The sequence below is a fragment of the Acinonyx jubatus genome, chromosome B3 (genome assembly GCF_027475565.1).
Source record: "Acinonyx jubatus isolate Ajub_Pintada_27869175 chromosome B3, VMU_Ajub_asm_v1.0, whole genome shotgun sequence".
Taxonomy (NCBI): Eukaryota; Metazoa; Chordata; class Mammalia; order Carnivora; family Felidae; genus Acinonyx; species Acinonyx jubatus.
Window position 1 is genome coordinate 81,585,001 of NC_069386.1, and position 21,670 is coordinate 81,606,670.

The 21,670-nt window shown below is 41.6% G+C and overlaps 1 protein-coding gene and 1 long non-coding RNA gene across 14 annotated transcripts in view; one reads left to right on the forward strand and one right to left on the reverse strand.

Annotated features, from left to right (window-relative positions):
* NPAS3 (neuronal PAS domain protein 3) overlaps positions 1–21,670 on the forward strand; it is an 853,174-nt gene that overhangs the window by 699,328 nt on the left and 132,176 nt on the right. The window lies entirely within an intron of this gene.
* LOC128316017 (uncharacterized) overlaps positions 9,815–21,670 on the reverse strand; it is a 214,345-nt gene continuing 202,489 nt past the window's right edge. Inside the window, exons 3-7 of one of the 5 annotated variants that reach the window (XR_008299351.1) lie at positions 13,021–13,141; positions 12,056–12,207; positions 11,471–11,558; positions 10,356–10,489; positions 9,815–10,205 (exon numbers count right to left, since the gene is read on the reverse strand). This is a non-coding gene — a long non-coding RNA (uncharacterized LOC128316017). Of the gene's footprint in view, positions 10,206–10,347; positions 10,490–11,470; positions 11,559–12,055; positions 12,269–13,020; positions 13,142–21,670 lie in introns of all 5 variants that reach the window. The other 4 variants (XR_008299349.1, XR_008299348.1, XR_008299347.1 and 1 more) reach the window with 4 other exon arrangements.

Consider the following 21,670-nt stretch of genomic DNA (forward strand, 5'->3'; position numbering starts at 1 on the left):
CTCCTGTTTACACAGAACACTTCACCCTCTGACTCAGCGTCACATTGTTATTTCACAGTGTCAAGGATGCCGCGGACTTGTGGTTTAAATGGTAGCCAGACTTGGAAGCATTCAGGGGCGGGCTGAGTCCTGAATCATAAAGTCTCACCTTCCCATATCCGGTCTTATCTTCATGTTCCAGTATATAATTGACTTCAGCCATCTCTGCTTGTTCCTTCCATTAACTTTTTTTTTTAAGTTCTAAAACTCATGTACCCAGATAAACATCTCTCAACCTATATTTACATATGCACTCAAATGACAGTCCCCATGGTACATTTAGCTAACTCCTCTTTTGAAATTACCTTCAAAAATAATTTTCCAGTGGGGTGCCTGGGTGGCTCAGTTGGTTAAGTGTGCAACTTTGGCTCAGGTCATGATTTTACGGTTCGGTTCATGGGTTTGAGCCCTGCGTCAGGTTCTGTGCTGACAGTGAGGAGCCTGGAGCCTGCTTCAGATACTGTGTCTCCCTCTTTCTCTGCTCCTCCCCCACTCACGCTCACTCACACGCGCGCTCTCTCTCTCTCTCTCTCAAAAAAAAAAATGTTAAAATTTTTTAAAAAAAATAATTCTCCCTCTGCAGAAGCAAGATGGGTTCATTAACTTATAATCACTAAAGACCATTCCTTCATAATAACCTATCTAACCTCCCCTGCCACCGTTTTCTTTCTTGGCCCTCTTACTTTTACTTTGCCCCCAGATTATAAATAAGGCTTCAGAGTCTGAGAAGAGAAGAGTAGGGAACAGACTGAGCCTAGCAGCCTGTGGGACCCTTTCCCCGAACCCACCAGGAAGCAAACTTAGTGAGATAAATTGATCTGAGGGCGCCTGCCAACAAGACGAAAGCATGAAATCATGGGTGGGACCAGCTCTGTGTTGTGAATGTAAATCATCAGATTTTAAGTTACTAAACCAAATTTTAGGTCCATTGAAAACTTCGATCCGAAGAGTATTGCATAGACAAAAAAAGGTATACATTCTTCCAAATGTGTGGCTTTTAGGAGAAGAAAAAAAACTTTTATAGGTACCATTTTCCAGCTCTAACTGATTTCATGTTTGAAAACATTTTTCAGTGAAAACATGTTTCATAATACTAAACTCCTAGAAAGGAAAGGCTTTGTGGAAATCTAGTAAAAAGTGAAAAACAAATCATCTTTGAAGACACAAATTGATAGGATCCAAGTGAGCATAAATCCTAGACTTTGTGCATGGTGATGAAGGGCTATAGTTAGGCTGATGGGGACAGAAAGGGATTCTGTTCCCTGGATTGGCACAGATTTGACGGTGTCCCGGTGCTTGTATGAGAAGCGAGGCCTTCAGATCACCCCTGTGTGGGGAGGAGGGAAGACCTTTATCCTACTTTCCTCCTCAGTGGTCGTTTAACCATACCACCCTCATTTAGCCCCACGGTCCATCACCATAAGTTAAACCCTCCAGAATCTCAATTGCCATTGCTGTTTGCTCTGAATGTACTTGGATTTGTCAACACTGCACTGGTGTTGCTATGGTGTTGCTATGCCCCAGAGGAGCATGGTATGGCCTGGTGCTGCCACCAGATTTCTAGCTGAACAGCAGGTAACTGTGAGTGCCCTGGCCTTGTAGTCTACCCTCTGCTCAGAAACTCAGGAAAACTTGCAGGAAAAGTAGCCAGGTTCCCAAGAAGTTAAAACTGGGGAGGGGAGAGGGAGGTACTTTATACAAGTAATAACTCACATTTGAGGTCATTCCAACCAAGGATGTCCTTGCTTTGTTTCCACCCCCAGAGACCTGTAGGTTAATGTATTCATTGAAATGACAATCCCACCGTACAAAACATTTTGCTTATCTCAAGGGAGTACCCAGAACTGCTAGGAATATCTCTCTCCATGCACCTCCTGTCCTAGAGGTAGTGGACAATTAACACCTGCGCGAAACAAACCTACGGTCTCAATTACCCATGTACGGTTGTTTAACAGAAACATGGTGCTTAGAGCAGTTGGCCAGATGTTTTACCTCAAAAGGATGGTTTCAACCTGCCAGGTAACAGAACTAGCTCATGAGAAAATGACATTGGAAAACCAGTGTAGTTATGCCATAGAGGGTTCCACAGGGCTGGAAACCATTCATAATCTGATTTAATATGTCTGGGAGGCCAACAGTATGGTACTATAGCAAATGTATAAAAGATGCCATTCCTATCTCAGGCAACAAGATGATCTTATAGACACTGTTATCGTTATTATAGATCATGGCCAAAGGATTGTTTTATAAACTCCACTGAAAGTTGGTTATTGCATAAGTTATACTTGGGACCTTATTTTGTTCTGGCCCTTTTGTAAGGAAAGCTTCATGAGGTGGAAGAACAAAACTGAATTTTAATCATTATGTGGTAAGCAGTAAGAAAAAAGACGAGGAAAACCTGATGTCGGTGATTATGAGCTATGAAGAAAGGGCCGAGGGACAGAATTTGGAAGAAAACGAAATGAATCAGAAGAGTCAAAGAAATAGACTGTGAGCAACAAAGGACATGACAAATAGAGCATCGGGGACAATGATAGAAATAATAGAAATATAATATAATAGAAATAATAGAAATGTTGAGATATTCAAGGTGGATGACAACAGAGAGAAAAGTTTGGGTGGGCTGGTTGTAGCGTGGAAGGCAGGGGGAACCAGGAGACAGGATTTTGAAGAATGAATTCTCTGACAAAGCTGGGGCCACCGAGCAGGTGGCTTTTTCAGACTTTAATGTAGAGACAAATACTGTGAGATTCTTATTTAAAATGCAGATTCCTTGACTCCATCCCAAGACAGTCTGATTTAGTTCTATAGATGGAACAGGGAAATGTTTTTAAGAAGTACAGATGATTTTGTGGCTCAATCAGTTAAGCATCCGACTCTTGATTTCTACTCAGGTTATGATCTCAGGGTTCATGAGTTCAAGCCCCGTGTCGGGCTCTGCACTGACAGTGTGGAGCCTGCTTGGGATTCTCTATCGCTCACTCTCTCTGCCCCTCCCCTGCTCATGCTCTCTCTCTCAAAATAAACAGACATTTTTAAAAAATAAAAAAAAAAGGCCAGATGATTTTGCATTTTTTACACAGACACAGGCGATCTTCAGACCTCACTTTGAGAAAATTCTACAAACAGAGCAAAGAAAATCTTAGAGATTTTCACAACAGCAACTTGTTATAAGAGAACAGAGGTGCTTGCTTGTAGGTAAGGAATATGCCACGCTAACTGGGCCAGGAAACATAGAAGACTGACAGAAAATTATGGCCGCAGAGCGAGAGAGGCTGCAGATGTGGCAAAGCAGGATGGAGCCTAGCTCCTTAAGTTTGTTTCCCGGATGTAGATGAGCCTTTGCCGTTTGCAGCGTGAGATGCCCCTCACCCCAATTGAGACCAATAAAAAAAAAAAAAAAAACCTCAAAGAAAATAATTAGGCATGATAATTCTGGATTATCTTTAATTAGAGGGAGGCTCTGGTGCACTCCGAGCTTTGGAGGGTCATCCTGCATTTGTTGCAAGTGATCTGTCCCTGTTCCACGTGCACATTATTCATCGCTTTCACCTCTGATCTTCCCCTCCTCTGAGCACAGCCCTCTGCAAGGCCCCTGCACTTAGGCTGCAGAATAAAAGAAATCCCCTCCCGCTGTTCCTACTGCCACTACTAGGTGACATGTCCCTTCCAGGGGGAATTCAGATCGACAGAATCTTCTCCTTTCTCTCCTTCACTCTGTGCTGGCTGACTGGTGCCGAACCCATGCCTCTACCAGGAGCACCAGCCTCTCCCTCGGGAGGACCGGGTCCTTGTTGCTGCGGGAGCAGTACCCAGGACCGAGCCAACAGTCTTTAAGCAAGGCCAGTGCTCGCTGCAGGCCTGAGGATGCCGGGAACGTGGAATGGGAAGAGAGGAGGTCAGGGAGTGAGGGAGGCTTGGAAAATCCACCAGAAAAAGCGAGGCACAATGCAAAGCGGAGTCAGACAAAGACTGTGGTCATTTCTTCTTCTGAGCCGGGCCGGCAACCATCTCTCTGCTTCTTCTGACTTTGTTTACAAGGCCTGTAGCTGTGCAGAAATCACCTTACCTTCTACAGCTGATACCATAATTCTTTTTCCTCTCCTTTCCGCACGAACTCAGGGCCACGCGCTCAGCGCCTCTGTACTGGGGCTCCTGCATGTTGCTTTGAATCAGTCGGTTAGTTACCTGACCACTTCTCAGTGAAAGAGCAGAGCTCTGTTGTGTCCATTCTGGTTCCCTGCAGCACACAGGGTAATACCTGCCCTAAACTAGATGGGCAGCATGTATTTGTCGAATTCAGAGTGAAATCTTTCTTGCCTCCCCGAACCAGTTCTTTAAGTTGTTAAGGTTTATATTAACAAAGTCCCTGGAGACTATCTCCTCAGGTTAAGAAAATTGAAACATACTTAAAATAAGTACCATCTTAATTAATATAGCAAAATTAGGATAGAGGCGCCTGGGTGGCTCAGTCAGTTAAGCATAGGACTCTTGATTTCAGTTCAGGTCACGTTCTCACAGTTCGTGAGTTCAAGCCCCTCATCGGGCCCTGTGCTGATAGAGTAGAGCCTGCATCAGATTCTCTCTCTCCCTCTCTCTCTGCCCCTCCTTCGCTGGTGCACTCGCTCTCTCTTGCTCTCTCTCTCTCACTCTCTCAAAATAAATAAACTTAAAAAAAACAAAATAAGGATAAAAATTCTGTCGAGAAATGAGCGTGGCCTTTGAGGTCAGAGCTGGGTCTCTACCCGCCCCCCACCCCGCATCATTTATTTCCAGGCTGGAGTTGTGACAATTGTGCCTTTTCTCTACACGTCTCCTGCCTCCCCTGTATGTTAAGAATAAAATACCCCCTTTGCACAAGGTCATTAGAAGGACTGGATAAGCAAAGTCGCACAAGAGCTCCTGATAGATGTAAAAAGTCAAGTGTTTTTCCCTTTTAATTTGGATTGAGCTGCCCTTGTTTTTCTGGGCTTTTATAAAATTATTTTTAACATTTACTTATTTTTGAGAGAGAGAGAGAGAGAGAGAGAGAGAGAGAGAGGTAGGGAGCAGGGGAGGGGCAGAGAGAGAGGGAGACACAGAATCTGAAGCAGGCTCCAGGCCCTGAGCTGTCAGCACAGAGCCCGACGCGGGGCTCAAACCCACGACCCGTGAGATCATGACCTGAGCCAAAGTTGGTTTTTAACCAAATGAGCCACCCAGGCGCCCCTCCTTTTTCTGGGTTTTAAAATCTCTAGTGTGCACAAATACTAATTCGCACCCAGTGACTCAGTTTATAGCAGCCACTTCACAATAGTTATCTTAAAGTTTTAACATGGTAAGGTTTAGCACTGCTTACGCATACACAACTGGCCGTAACACGTTCTGCCTCTCAGCCTTGACCATATTGCGTTCGTTTTATTTCAAACTGTTCACTAAAGATCAACCCAGATTTCTGACAAATAGGGTTAAAAAATCAAAAGCTAAGCTTTGGAGACATCCGTGCTACTTTTATTCATATTTAATTTGCAGGGAAAACTTACATGTAAATAGGAAAAATATCTCAGTAAATATTTGTATCTGAGGTGCATTTGTATGTATTCCTACAGAATTGTCTTAGCATCCTTCTATTTTGTTGAAACGGGCTTCAAGGACTCCCCTTGCTCTAAATGGGAATATTTACCGATCAAGAGCATTTGGTTGCATTCTCTTCTGCTGTAACCCGAGGAAACAGCACCTTTTCACCTTTGAAACCGGCGTTTCCATATTACTCATGCCAGTCTTTTCTCACTAATTTTATGATTATAATGAGGCAGTGGTGCACTAGTTAGCACAGATGACCTTCTAATTGAAAGACTGTAAATTCAATCTCCATCGCTGGGCACCGACAGGAATTTAAATAAATATAGCTCCTAAAACCCTTGTGATGGGCTGGCCTAATGACCAGGGCCTAGCAGAGCCCAAGTCATCTGTCACAGGGGGCCGCCGGCAACTTCGGGATGTTAACTACAGGAGTCATTAGAAGCAGGCTGCCCTCAGAAAGCCAAGTGAGATGAGGGACTTTTCCCCTGGCTTTGATTCAGGCATCATGCCTCGCTTTCCTGTAACACAGGCCAGGTTGCTTTTTTGTCAAAACAGGAGTCTGAACACAGGAGGAAGCTCCGGTCTCGAATTGGACCGAAGCAGGCCAGAAAAGCCTTTCTCGACCAGGCCCCCTCTCGCCCACTGCCATTTATAGATTTTGATGCATTAAGCTGCCCGCGGCTATGTGGACACCATCCCCTCGCTTGCTATATTCACCACCATTTTTCACCCCCATGACCTTGGACAGCAATCCAATTCAGGTCTCCAGAATGAACTGCCCTGAGGATCAAGATGGGTGTGGAAATGGTCAGTCGAGGAAGGAATCCATGGAGCTGTAACACTGGCAACATATATCCCAAATAATTGAGTACCTGCCCTTGATATGTTTCTGACCTTCCGTTTTGGCTTGAATGTTGTGCGTAACGTGTCTCTTATTGTGAGCCACCTTAATTCTCTTTGGGAAACAAGTGGTGGTGTATAATTTTTTAACACACTGGCTGCTTTAAAATAGGTCCCTGGACCTTGACAACGACAACCTAAAAATGGCCCCGTATTGCTGACAGTGCCTTCAAGCTGCTCATTGGGCTGTCAGCATGGTGCGTCTTTATCCTGAAGATATCACACAAACACAATGGAAATTTCCCATCGCCTTTAAAGTTTTGCATTCTGTGTATTTGGTTGTTAGACAAATAGAGCAAGCTTTGCCGACTTCATTTTCATTCTTGGCAGCATGTTTTTATCATAAGGCAGATAGTCATTAATTTACAGAATCAACGCTGGGAACAGCTTTTGTGATCTCATATTAAATTTTCCCCTGAATCCGCCCCTTGGCAAAAATTACTCACATCGTTAAAAAATATTTAATTAGGCTGTAGTTTATACCCAGCTCACTGGGGAAATGTTGGAATTAATATGATTTGCATGAATTCTGTTTCTCTTTTTCCGTCAGAGATTAGTTTTGAATTCAGTTCAGAGGGTCGTTGACACTGCCAAGGACTCACAATCGTGAAGGTCAAACAGGTAGCAAGTACTTCCCCTGGGTAGGTTCCCTGAAAAGACAGCTCAAAATTGCTTTTAATTATGGGTTACCTGAAAGGCCACTTGCTGTTTTTATTTTTCCACAGATCCCTGAAACACTGCATGATTGGAAGTTTTAGGTAAACCATTTTATTCCCGACTCAAACAGGCCGGTTTTTGTGTAGAGATAGAGGCGCCTAGCTGTGCAACACCCAAATCATTTTCTTAGCTGCTCACTGATTTCCGTGGGTTATTCACAAAGGAGAAAAGTCTCTATGCTTTGTACCGGGATATGGATAAAGTAGTCTTGCAAGACAGTCAGCCCGTAGAGTAAATTTGCTACATAGCAGTGCTTCTGCTGGCTTAATTCTCGCTCACGAGATAAGACACAATGTTTAGTTATGCATTTCCTTGTTTATTCTTCCATGGGTCGGGGGGGGGGGGGGGGGGGGGGAACAAACCTTAGGGAATTCACAGTCCTATGCCATTTTTTTTCAAAAGCAAATTTAATGGAATATTTAATTAATAATCTAATCAATCAATTAATCTCAGTTACAGAAGTGTTGAAATCTAATTCTTTTTCATAGCTATATCAATACAAGAAGTGAAATCGCTCCCCACTTATCAAGATAATAGGAAACGGTTACAGACACAAAGAAAAATTGACATTGTATTAATTCTGCTGCACTGGCCTTGAATTTGCCAGTGTTGACGAAGTCTCCTTTGCATCCTAGACAAATTTCAGTTCGCTCTCTGGGACTGCCACATATACCTTATATGTCGTAATCTTTCCTCACAGTGAAAAAAAAAAAAGTGATGATTCGCTTCTTGTGTGTGTGAGGTTTTTTGTTTTGTTTTTTTATTCCCAAAGCCTGGGGCTTTGGAGCTCTAAGAAAAGACATATTCCGATAATGACAGGACATTTAAACTTTTTGGACATTACCTGTCTTTATTGTGGAGTTTTAAGTTTAAAAAATTTAAACCATCTGCTCTCAAAATGTGTACAGAGCATCCCAGGCTGCTGACTAGCCAACTGTTGATGAATAAATATTTGTATTTCAAATTATTCATATAGGGCTTCTTTCAGCACTGGAAAGGTGAGAGTCAGTCTGACCCTTGATTCTAAAAACCATGAGTCAAGTTACTCACAGGGAATGGATGCCAGGTGTATCTATTGCAATAATAGCCTTGTTCAGGAACATGGCTAATGAAGATCATCACATGTTCGCGATTATTCCCAACTGTTCTAAATTGAAAGAACCTTCAAATGAGAAAAGGGAGAAAGACCTAGGATTTTCTGACTACGTATGTTCCGTTGGATATTGCCATGGTGACTTATGCTCACAACCTTATTCAGTCCACAAGATACCTCGGAAGGCAAATACAATTACTCCTTTTTAAAGATGAGGATGGGGACACCTGGGTGGCTCGGTCAGTTGGGTGTCCAGCTTTGGCTCAGGTCATGATCTTGCGGTTCGTGAGTTCAAGCCCCGGGTTGGGTTCTGTGCTAAGAGCTCAGAGCCTGGATCCCGCTTCGGGTTCTGTGTCTCCCTCTCTCTCTGTCCCCCTCCCGCTCACACTCTGTCTCGCTGTCTCTCTCTCTCTCAAAAATGAATGAATAAATAAATAAATAAATAAATAAATAAGAGGAAGGTACAAAGGAGCAGAGTAGATCATCTTTTTAATTCAGTCTTTCTTTTATACACAAACATAGCGAACCTAGTGAGAATAAATAACCCCCATGCAGTAAGAGAGTTTGTCTCCAGTCTGAGGCTGGAAGCCCATATCTCCTTCACCTTTTCTTGGCTGTATGTCTGAATTTCCCCAAGACATCGTGGGAGCAGATCAGACTAGAAACGGTATTGAGTAAAAAACAGCATAGTTTGTTTTGCTTTATTTGTTTTAGAGAAAGCCAGCTCAGTTCTTTTGCTTTCCTAAGATGCAAGCATGTGGCTTTGTGAAATCTTTTACACAACAGGGTAGATGTGTACCTTACCCACTAGTAGGAAGAAATTCATAGAAACAATAGCATATCTATAATACTCTTGGTTTTCTGAAGACCTTTATTAACAGGTGATTGCTGTTTGTTGACTTTTTTGAAAAAAATCACGTTCTAAACTTTTATTACAAATTAAAAATGAGGTTCTTAAAAGTCTCCCCCTGACCAGATACGAAGCAATTAAAACCCTTTCAAGGTGTGTTGAGAAAAGCCAGACTTTAAGAGAGAGAGAAGAAAAAGTATTTGTCATTACCAAAAAGAGATGTCTTTAAGGTCAAAATAAAAATCCCATGCTGCACAGATAATACAGGTAGTTCTCGTTATCTGGTCAGTGAGCAAAAAAAAAAGCAAGCACTTCTGATCTTTGGCACCGTTTTCTCGTTACTGGCATTTCCAATTCATTTCTTCTTGTTGGATGACTAGACAGGATGATGGTAGAGATGTAGGTCGCATTTACGCAGCCCCGCCCTGCTCTACCTCGGGACCAGACAAATCCTCAGCTGGGCTGCTTTTGTTTCCTGGGCATCTGTGACCAGCGCTGAGGTGGCTGCTGACCTTGGGTCTCATCTCATTCACTTTCCTTGTCTTCTGTAGGCAGTCTGAGGTGGGAGGGCCCCCAGCAGCATGGTGGTCTGTAACTGCCATACAAACTGTCTCACTGGTCTACCCAGGTATGGCGCCCTCCAGCTTCCCCCTGCACCCGCGGTGGCTGCCACCTCTCGGCTCTGCACCTGTGGCCACGTGCGAGCTGAGTCCTGCAGCGCTGAGGGCTCCTGGCCTCGGAGCGCTCTCCCCACGCATCCTCCTTTCCCCACTCTGACCCTGCCGGCGGTTCTGGCAGGAACTGCGGGTGGACCCCTGCGACCTGGACGGCATCCGCAATGGTTAGGGGCTGCTGTTGCGTATTTTCCTGCCTTGTCCTGGAGCTCCACCTCCAGGGCCTGCCACCTTTGCTGCCTCCTCAGGCTCTCCCCTTCGTGAACGTCAGACCCCATCACCTCTCCGACTCCCACACCGCAAAGGCACTTCCTGGGTTCCTTCTCGTTCACGGCAGTGTGGTGTACAAATGTATCTTCCTCTGTCATTCCTGTGGATGAAACCGCGTACGTTTCTCACATCATTGAACCATGGTACTGTTCCCAAAACCTTTGCTGCCATGTCCCGCCGCATGCATGTCTTCTTGTCCCGCCGCCCCCCACCCCCCCCCCCCCCCCGCCTCCCTCCACCACCCTCACACCAGGCTCCTCACTGGACGGCGGCCAGATTTCATGCTTTCCACCAGGGTGGTTCTGCTCCAGGGCTCTCCGCTCCCAGTCTAACTCGTGGAGTTACGGCATTCTTGTTTGAATACATGAACCCTAATATATGTGACTTAAAGACAGTAAGTGAGACAGAGCCGTGAACTTGAAGAAATTGCACAAATGCCAGTAGGACTCAGCCTTGCAAAAGGATGCAGGTAACTCAGGAAGCCAAAAGAATCCTTCTCCATTTAGTGTTTTGCTGTTTGCTTTTGCTTTCTCCTGTAGCCCCCTTATTGGATGAGCACAAAGCTGCAAGGAATCCCTGTTTAATCCTCCTCGTGGCTAAGGTAGCCAGTCTCAGTACTCCATCCCGTGGTCTCAGAAAACTGCAAAGTTTGTAAAAGTCATGCCGTTTACGTCCAGTTTTCTATTTGACAACAAATGCCACATCCTGTTTTCCTTCAATCTGAGCAGGAATAAATTATGAGAACAGTTCCTGAGAATACGGTCTGCATTCTGAGGCCACCAGTTTTCCTACTTAGCCGTTCTGCTCCGACACCCCCTCTCAGGTGCCCCCCCCCCACCCTGTCCCTGTTCACACTGTTGTGCTAATGAGGCAAAACAAGCATAGTATCAAATTCCCACTGTTTAATCAGGCTGTTTTGACAACCAGAAGGACTTGAAGAGGATTATGGTTGAGATACATTGAAAACATGAGTAGTAACAGTTTGGGGAATTTCTAAGTATTTTGCAAAATATTATGCTGTGTGGCATGTATTGGTTTCTCTTATCAAATCTGACTCGGGTGAAAGTGAACACATGGGTAGTAACTATTATAATTATGGCTACCGTTTATTAACCCCTTAGTGTATGCTAAGCACATTACTCATCTCATCAATCCGAAGAGTAAGTACAAAATCTCCATTTTACAGGTGAGAAAATGGAGGCTTGAAAAGGTTAAACAACCTCTTCAGGCTCACATGGAAATGGACATAGCTAGGTTTTAAACCCTGCCCTTTCCAACTCCCAAGAGAAAAATGCAACCCTGCCTCCAATCAATGCAATGTCTCAAACAAAGCAGAGCACTAGAATATGCGGCAGGAATGATTACCTGACCTGATCCTGCACCGGATGTAGGCCTTGGCAGCCCCCTCAAGTTCTGCATCTCCAGTCTTCCTCTGACTTACAATGACAACAACCTAGGGTTTGGGGGAGCAAAGAGGCAACATACCAGAAAGCATTTGGGGATCATCAGGTTAATCAAATCAATAAATATTTATTGATCACAGTGCTAGGAATCTTGGGAACTATAACGATAAATAAGATATCATCCTAGAAAAGTGTCTAATGTAAGGGTGCCAGTAGCTAAGTAGAAAAGTATTAGGTTCCTTCAGTTCCTGGAACAAGTCATTTCTATTTCTTCTACAAGAATGACATTTTAAAGACTGGAGATGAACATTGGTTAGAGAAAATTTTCCTACAGCACATACTGAATTGTTTTAGGAAGGAGAACGAGGGAGTCAGTACATATTTTATCCATCCCCACGTTAATACCTCCCTGGACCAGTTCCCGATGACTCAACACTAATCTGGCTGCTAATGGCAAAAATAGTCCCCACAGATGTATTTTGCGCGTAAAGTTGTCCAAAAGCACAACATTAATTGTGCACGTTATGTAAAAAGATACTAGTGTTACCTTTATAGTGGGGAGGTGGGAAGGAACACATCGCAGTGGATAACATTCTGTTCCAGATGAGGAATGTCAAACTGCCTCCAGGAGGTGATAGAAATGCTGACTTTTCCAACCAAAGATTGCCTCTTGCTCGAAGTACACACTCCTCAAAGCTCCTACAAGTGTTGGATATCGATTTTCTGGGATGCCAACCACACTACTTTCCTGTTTCTCAGCCTGAAAAGGCAGTGAGCCTTGCATGAGCTCCCTGTCACTGTTTTTTTTTTTTTTCTTCACCTTTGAGGCTTCCACTCTTAACATAAGTAGGCACTGTATAAATCCAGGGGAATTTTTCATGTACTTCCATTTTATGGGTGTTTTCTAATTCACTCTCTATCACCATCATAAGAAGCAGGGATCATCTGTCATGATTACAGATTTTAAAATGGAGAGACAAAAAAGGTACCGTGATTTGTCCACCCTCATTCCAAGAATCAGTATTGACAAGGGGAGAGGATTAAAAAACCAGACTTGTGCTTCCCAGGCCAATGCTTGTCAGAATTGTATTGTTAAGAGTGGTGTGAGAACCACAGTTCTGGACTTGTTGCCACGGTACAGTATGGAAGCAGGGTTTTTTGAATAGAAAAAATGGAAAGACTGTGTTAAGGTGACACTATTAATGTAAAAAGGCATAACATTCCATGTTTTCTTTCAAGCCAAACCTTTCGAAACACCAAAAGCAAATAAAACACACCAATATAGAGCTGTTCTAGTTGGAAAGTGATCATGTAGTGCCTCAGAGGTATCCCAGGGGCTCCTTAAGTTGACTCCAAAAATCTGTAGATTCCCTCATTATCTGCCATGTCAGAGAGAGGTTGAGGAGGGACACTGTGCTTTTCATCAGGGTCTCAAAGGATCTGTGATCCCAGAAAGATCTAGGTTATTTATCTTTCTGCTCGACATGAAACTCGTGATCATTCCCCACTTACCTGACTTTATTCATGTGCTTCTGAATCAAACTCAAGTGGCTTTCTCGAGGTCCTAATGACTGTGCCACAGTTTTGATTGAAAGTCTCAGCAGAATAGACTTGATGGCCCAAGCATAGGCTTCTGTTAATATGATGAATGGATAAGCAAAATCAGTAAGCCACCATATTACTGTGGGACTCAAACATTTACCAAACCCTTGAAATCAGCTCATTTCTTAGTAAAATTGTAATGCTATTTATTTATTCACTCGCTCAACATAAAGCGATTGCCTACCACGTACCAGGAGCTGTAGCAGGGAATTAGACAGAAATGGCTTCTGCCCTCAGGAAGCTTACTGCAGTGAATTAACAGATGGTTACACTCACTGATCACTCAATATATGCCATATGCTTTGTTTGGCACATTGCGGGCGCTATCTTACTTAATTTTGACAAGAGTTAGGTAGATAACATTATTTGCTCTATTTTATAGTTGAGGAAACAGTAGAGTAACTTGCCCAAGGTGGGTAATGGTTTTGATCCCAGGTCACGTGCCTTTAGAGTCTGCATTCCTAACCAGTATTCTCCATTAGAAGCATGTAAAAGTAAGTATTAGAAAACCTTCTAAAACATAGCCCACTTTGGGTATACCATTAGTCATAAAACTGCACCTGGCTGTCCTGAATACCTAAATAAATGTTTTGAGTCCAAGAAACATCCCTTTCTTATCTGGCTATCCTGGAAGGTGCCTCTTTTAAATGTTCAGCAGAAAAGGCAGGAATTCATCAGTCTCAGCTATGGGACTTCTAAATGATGCAATTAAAATGAGAACAAGAGACTTTGTAATTGTGGACAGTCACCATGGCCATTAGATCGTATGAAAGGGCTGGCTGTAAATTCAGCTAATAGTTGAAGGTGCGTTTTCTGGTAACCTATCTCGATTTCATCTACAGAAGCAACCAAGAAGCATTACAGTAATAATGTCTCATTAGTGACTTGAAATTGGGATTATTTGGCTTTGCTTTGTGTCCGCGGATATGCAAGGCTGATGAGACAGTAGAATAGATGCTAAGAAAATCAAAGGGGTGGTCAGTGATGGAAACAGAAAGACTTGTTCCTGGGCAAAGGAACCAAGTGAGCTTCACTATTGTGAAAACCTCTGAACGTTGGGCATGGGGATTTGAGATCACCCCAGCTCCTCCCTGGGCGGGTCTCCCAAAGCTCAGTGGAGAACACTTCTGCTCTCCACATGGAAGAAATGGCTAAGTAAAGGATATGCAAAATTCTAAGAGGGATAGCCCTTCTAGCCTGGAGTCTAGGAAGAAAAAAAATGTTAAAGCAAAAAGGGGAAAACAAATACCTGGGTACTAGTAAAAATGGATACAGTTTGCCCATTCCGTTACTGATACAAACGGGTGAGCTAAGAAAACACACTGTGTTCTCCGATGAGCCCCAGATCCTCATGAAAGAGCACAGGTATGAGCTTACCAGTCTCTAGCAGTTAAATCTGCCAAGTCTCAGCCGTCTCCATCAGTTCATTCTTGAGCTTCTAGTCATGGTAATTCATTCCAGAACACTAAAACTCTTGCCCTTGAGGCTTCCATGTTCTCCCATGGATAAAGCAAGAGCTGCAGTTGAGTCTTCACAAAAGTTCCCATGAAATCCTTGAGTCATCCTTGTTTTTGATTTGGTGTTGTGTTTTTATATTCCTCTCAGTATGGATAGCATGAATTTTTCAATTTGCAAAAGGATTTAATCAACAGCAAATGTTTTGAATCAGATTAAAACCCAAATACTTTAAGAGCTATATATTTATTCTGTCCTGCTGGGTGCAGTCATTTTATCTTCCTTCTGAAGGGCAATGCAAAGCCATAGATGCTCTAATGAGTTCCTTGCAACAGACAGGTGTGTTAATGGTTAACAGTGATGAACGTTTCCCGTAAAAAAATCCTGGGTTCTTCCTTGGAATTTGCCCCCTTCTCCTTGATACATCAAAAAATGGGAAATCATCTCTGAGACCATTTTATTTATCTGTGTTTTCGGGACAGCACATTTACATACTCACGCAGGCAATCAATATAAGCAAGCCCAGGTCTTCCAAGAATCCTTAATTACACGTCTAAGAATGCATATGTATTCACATGTAATACTTGTGTTTCAGCAGTGTTTCCCCCCACCTTTTTGAGCTGACATGTGCTAAGACTCTTTGAAAGTAGTAAAATCAAGAGTGTAACAGGCAAATGCACAATGAGTTGTAAAATGTGATGGCAAAATAAAAAAATTTTTAAAAGGCTTCAGTCAGTATGATCAGTTAAAAAAAAAAAAAAAAAAAAGACAGCCGGCAAACTGTCTATCATGTGATGAAATTTGACAGTAGGGATTATGGCTTTGATGGACCAGAACAGCTAATAGAAGAAGCTGACATTTTTGAAACCCTGCTAATTAAGGGTTCCTTCCTTAATATTAAAATAAAGTCTTTGTCTGGGTTTTATGGTTGGAGAATCAGGTGTTTTCATTAATATATGCCAGTCAGTCTTAATAAGCTTGGAGGGCAGAGGAAGTTATTATTGAGTGACCTTCTACAAAATAAGCATGTTGCTAAGGGCTCTAACCCTGCCCTGTTCAGACTGATGAATCTCATTTCCAATGCAAAAGCTTCACAAGGAATCCAAGTATTCTCTGTGCAATCACAGAAAATAATCCTTGTGTCTCTTGTAATGTCCAGAATTGCCACTTACTACACTACTACTGTACAATGAATATTACAATACATATTATTTTTCTAGCACAATTGTCTACATTTCTGAATTGCCCAGAATAGAAAAACTTATTGTGAAGACACTTGTATTGAAAAGTCAGCTCATTTTAATACTTTTCAAATAGTCATCTACTCTGTTCATGAATTATAATGCTCCGAATACATCTGACAATACTGGCTTTGAAAAGGAGATATGTCTATATTATTACATATTCATTTTCAAATAGATTTCAAACAGATTTTAAACCATTCATTGAAATTCATTGAAATGATAAATTCACAGTTGGATTTTGATTGACTCTTAATCCAATTTTACTTTTGGTAAGTTTTCACCCCTCTCTTCCCACCCACCCCCAAACCTTTCTCAACCGATATTTTTTTTTGTTCTGCTGTTGGTTTTTAAAGCAAAACTGATGGGATATGGTAAAACTTGAAGGTTTTGATAACTATATGTAAAGCTTGTCAAATGAACTGGTAAATTTAGTTAAAATCAGTAAAGGACCGCACTCCAGGTGATTTGTCTAATTTCGAACATACCAAGCTTCTCTTATGGAAGCAGATGTGTATTCCAAACAGCTGTTAGTTCACACCTACAGCAAAACTTTGAAAGGGTCTTTCAGTTACCGAGCCATAGCACCAATCTCGAAATAACATGGAAATACGCAGATAGCTAAGGTAGCTGGTGTTGGGTTAAAAGATCACACACCTTTAGCTTTTGTGGTTGCTCACCGTGAACCAGCTGCTCCTTATCTTGAGCTCTTTCTGTCTGTCCTAGAAGGAAAAGTTGGGCAATACCTCTGCTGGATGCATGGTCAGGTGAAAAGACAACAAACCTGCTAAAGTCTCTTTGGAGAAGGAAGGAGCGGGATTCAAAGCTGCACAGCGCACTGTGGGTTTTGTGCTCAACCGTGGGAAACAAAAACCATCCATCATAAAAACAGAGTTGATTACTGTCTGCTAGATATAAGAACAAATAAGATGAGAATCTTGGATTCAGGGCTTAGCGTGGGGGACAGGAAGTTAGCTCAAAGTGTGGCAATTATTTCAGCCTTAGGTTTATAGGAGTCAATTATCTTTGACATACACACTAGAGAAGAAAAACAACATATGACACTTCCTATAAATGACTTATTGAAGCTGTTTTTCAGTATTTTAAAAGGAAAAATAAAAAGGTTAATGAACATTAGCATAGATCTATCTCCTTAGGGCCCAAATCAATCATCTAGCGTTCGCTTCCCACTGTCCTAAGGCTTATACACACACCACCCCTGCCTTTCGAAGTTCCACCGTAGACCCTGTTGTGTCTTGGATTGTTCCCATCTTCTCATCACAGCCACCTGTCCTTTCTACTTGTCTTCTCTATGTGGAACCAGGCCCTCCCAGACACTTTCGGTTTACATCCACTTCTGGACTGATCCACGCCAGTGCTTCTCAAAGTGTAGATTGTGAGTTAGCAGCGTCTACATCACACAGGAGCTTCTGAAAAATACAAAGTCTTGGGCCCTAACCTACAGCTATAGAACTGGAATTTGTAGGAGCTCGTGACACTGCATTTTTAAGGAAATCCCCCGAGAGATTTTCAGCAGTTTAAGAGGGAACGATCTATAATGCTCAAATTACACCTTATCCATATACTATGTTGTGCTGTCAGGTATTTTTTTTTTCCATATCATTTAACTCTGTCTTCTCACTTCCAAGTGGATTGTAAGCTCCTTGGGGGCAGATGCTAAGTTTTAATGTTTCTTTTTATGCCCATAAGCCAAATCCACTGTCTTACGGAGAGCAGATGGCTGGTAACTACTTGAGTGACTAAAGTCTTTTAATTAAACTGTAGATCAAATCTAAAAACTTAGGTCTCTTATTCTAAAGACATTCCTCTGTTTCGATTTTTTATTCTCTTACCCCTTTTCCCTTTAATACTAATTTCACGGTATTCTAATACTACATGTTCTTCTCCGGGGAGTCTAAGGTTCTAGAGCAACACTGTCCACAAGAAATATACTTCAAACCACGTGTGTAATTTTCACTTTTATAGTAGCCACATTTTAAAAAGTAAAAAATAAGTGAGATTAATTTTAATAATTATTATACTTAATATACCAAATAATATGTCACAATATAAAATATACGGTATTACATTCTTTTCATTTTTTACACTAAGTCTTAAGCCTAGTGTTATTTTATCCTTATAGCATAGTCTAATTCAGACTGGCCACATGTGGCTACCATATTGGACTGCACAGCTCCAGAGAATATTCATGGATAAACTCCAGGGGGGTCTGAAACTCCTAAGGTGAAATGCCAAATTTTATATGTACCTTACCGGAGCATTTTTCTGGTGAGATAGAAGCTAGAATTTATCAGATTCCCAAAAGGGTTTATTTCCCCCTCCACCATCAAACTCCCACCCTCAAATATCTTAAGAAACACAGCACTGCTTTTAGCCTGTGGAATGACTCATTTTCTCTACTTGCCAGTTCTATTTACATTCCCTATTCTAACAAGACTAACTCACAGTCTGTTATTAAACAGTTGTGAATTTAACTTATTCCTTTAAAATAGCACCTAGAGAGTGCTCCGGGTATTGACTTGCTTCATAGAAAATAACCTCAAACACTACCACAGTTGGTAGTTACAACCACCAAAATAAAATAGAAGTGTATTAGGCCTTTTCCTGATGGTAATTCACTAGGAATAAATGATGCACTAGATCCATGTGCCCACATGGCTTTCAGGAAGTTCCCAAGATGTACTAAACCATACCAACAGGAAATGTTCTGGAAGGGTCAGTAACTGATGACAGCACAGAGGATTTTATTGCTTCTTGTTCTCGTCATTGGGTTATGAACTCCAGATTAATTTGACACCTACTTTCTACAATGGCTCAAGTATTTTTGTAGACCTTGTGATTTTCTTGGATGAGATTTTTTCAACACCCCCTCACAGTGACATGGAGGAGAGCCAGTTGTTTCAATTATGGCAGCTCTGGCATGACCTAAATCTCGAAAACCAAAATGTCAGTTGAACAAGATCCTCCTCCTGTTTCGCTTTCTCTTAAATCATAACTATCTCTTGAGATGTACATATTGTCTTTCTTAAACCTTTCAGGTTTTGTTATTTGTTGCCATCGTTGTTTTTCTCAACAGCATCACTTAGACGCTGTGACTTAGCTCCTGGTGAGGGCCTCCATCGTAGAGTAGCCCCTTTAAAAACAACCAGGTGTGATTAACTCTGTTATTTGTGCGCAAGAAACATACCCAAAGTCTTAGTCCTGTACGCTGCCTTGGTTTTCTATGACTACAATAAAATAATACTATGAAACTTTCAAAACACAAATGGAGGGGTGTGTGGGGGGCTCAATCAGTTAAGCATCCGATTTGGGCTCAGGTCACGATCTCACGGTTCACAAGTTCGAGCCCCACGTCGGGCTCTGTGCTGACAGCTCAGAGCCTGGAGCCTGCTTCGGATTCTGTGCCTCCCTCTCTCTCTCTCTCTCTCTCTCTCAAAAATGAATAAACGTTAAAAAAAAATTCAAAACACAAATGGAAAAGTCAACCCCATAATTATTCCTGTTGTCCTTATCCATTTATCTTTCTTAAAAATAAAAGGGCTGTTTAGAATCAGGGAAAAATTTTAATTTCATCTTAACTTGTAAGTATTTTCTACTTCTTCTTGTTTGTGTTGCCAAACGAAGGACAAAATTCACTCTGAGAATAATAATAAACAAAAATGAAGATATGTTGATACCAAAGTCTGGCTATGTATAACATGCATTTCAGTGTGTATCTAGATTTAAGTGACAAGTATTGAACCATACAAAATTTGAGGATAATGGATTAACTTTGCCAATATCAAGTATTTTATGTTGATTGCTCTCCTTACTACCAAGGTAATGAAGAAGCTTTGAAAGTGACATCTTACTAGCTGTGTGATCTTCAGAAAAGGGAGATTGACTTCATTTTCTTTTAAGATTGTTAATCCTTCTTTCTTGGCATCATCTCACTCTTTACTATGATGTAACCTTTCATTGCATCCTCTTTTCCTTTCCAGCACTGTGAGAAACAGTCAAAAGTTGGCCTTTCCTACCCTCCAGACACTTTAAAACTTCCAAACTATAGGAACCTTGTAAAGCCAGGTTTTAAAATTTCTTGATTTCATCACTTTCACAAATCCCTGGGCTCATTCCTGTGATGTAATGTCCCTTCAGTATCGCAGCATTCTCGGGGTTCTCCTTTTAACCAGTGTCTCTTAATGAAAGAAAAAGGACATTGACATATCAAAACTGTTGTAGGACCACTGCTTTCATAATACCCGGTGATGGAGAAATACCTGAACCATAGGAAGAAAAAATGAAATACAGTATATAATTTATTTCTTAAGCAGGAAAAAAAATGGGGGAGACTTCAAAAGTCTGGATCTGTTTTATACCCAGACTACTTCTACAAGTATTCAAATATGCTCAATTGTATTCTAAGTAATGACCCATCTAACACTTTTGAATATTTAACAGTGTCCTTGATCAATTCAACTGTTGGGAGTGATAGTCATAAAAGCAGCATGCTGTTCCGCATAACTGTGTCTAAATTTGAAGCAGTGTCCTCAATTTGTTGTTTCTCCTTTTGTTCCATTTCTCCAACAGCTTTTTTCTTTTTCTTCTCTGAGAACTAAGAAATCCACTGGAATTATCTTCTGGCACTTCTTAATCAAAGTTCAGAACTAGGTGAGGCTATAGTCTCTTTGGATGCTGTGGTTGCAAATTCTCAAGTCGGGCACTCCAGGGGTTATAGAAAAGCATACAAAAAACAACAACGAGAAAGTACTTGGCCTCACTGATTCCCAAAGGAGCTGAAATGTTTATTTCTGAAGATAAAATAAACACATGATATGGTATCTTTTAGTTCAAATTCTTCTAAGGGAGAGCTCTGTTAACATATCTGTAAGAAGAGAGTTGGATTCGTTTTCTTATTTGATGACATTGCAAGGATGTTTCATTCTACCTCATAGTTCTGATATAGAACCTTTCTTTCTTCTTGTTCTACTAATTTATACATGTATTTCTGTAACAGACCCAATGCTTTTATGCGTTTTTCTTCAGATAAGTCAGCAAATACATAGAATGAGACAGAGCAGTAAAGAACATCAAGTTGCTGTCAAAACAGTTCATAAATATTCAGTAGAGTTCTGCAATACGTAGGAAGTTATGAAGATGGCATTAAGATACCAGTAAATCCAAAGAAAACCTATGCTAATCAAGCTATCACATCTTATTATATTTTATTCTTTTATCACTTTATTATCCCTCAATAATATAAATGGGACCCCCAAAAAACTACAAATCCTAACCTGCCATGCTGAGATAGAATTTCCATCTTATCCTGGGTATTTTCTAACCAGGGTCTTACAGTAGATCTGAAAGCCTAACCTGGGAGTTCATTCTCCAAACCACTTGCCACTAACATATTTTTCTCTCAGGTCTGACCTTCTGTCCCAATTTTGCTGCCATCCTCTGTAGGAGTGGGGCCCCGCTGCAAAGCACTCTGGAAAAAGGGCTGAACCCAAAATGCCTCCAGTCCTCCCAGCAATCTCAATGCTCTCAAAAATCTCTTTAAAAAAAAAAATTACAAAAGGTTTAGGAAATTGTATGTTAAATGGCAGGTTTTAAGTGATATTTTTTATGTGCTAAAAATGAACGCTGTGTTATTCTTAAGACTGAAATATTTTTAAAGAAAGAAAGAAGCATCTTCCTTAAGCTGTTCCACTATGGAGATGACTGGCAACATTGCTACCTGTTCCTCATTTGTACCCAGCCATCTCAGTCAAAGGGGCACCGAATTCAATGAGTTGCACTGTTAGTACATCCCTGTACTTAAAAAGTATTTGCTCACCCCAGGGGGCCAAGCGAAGGCTATTGAC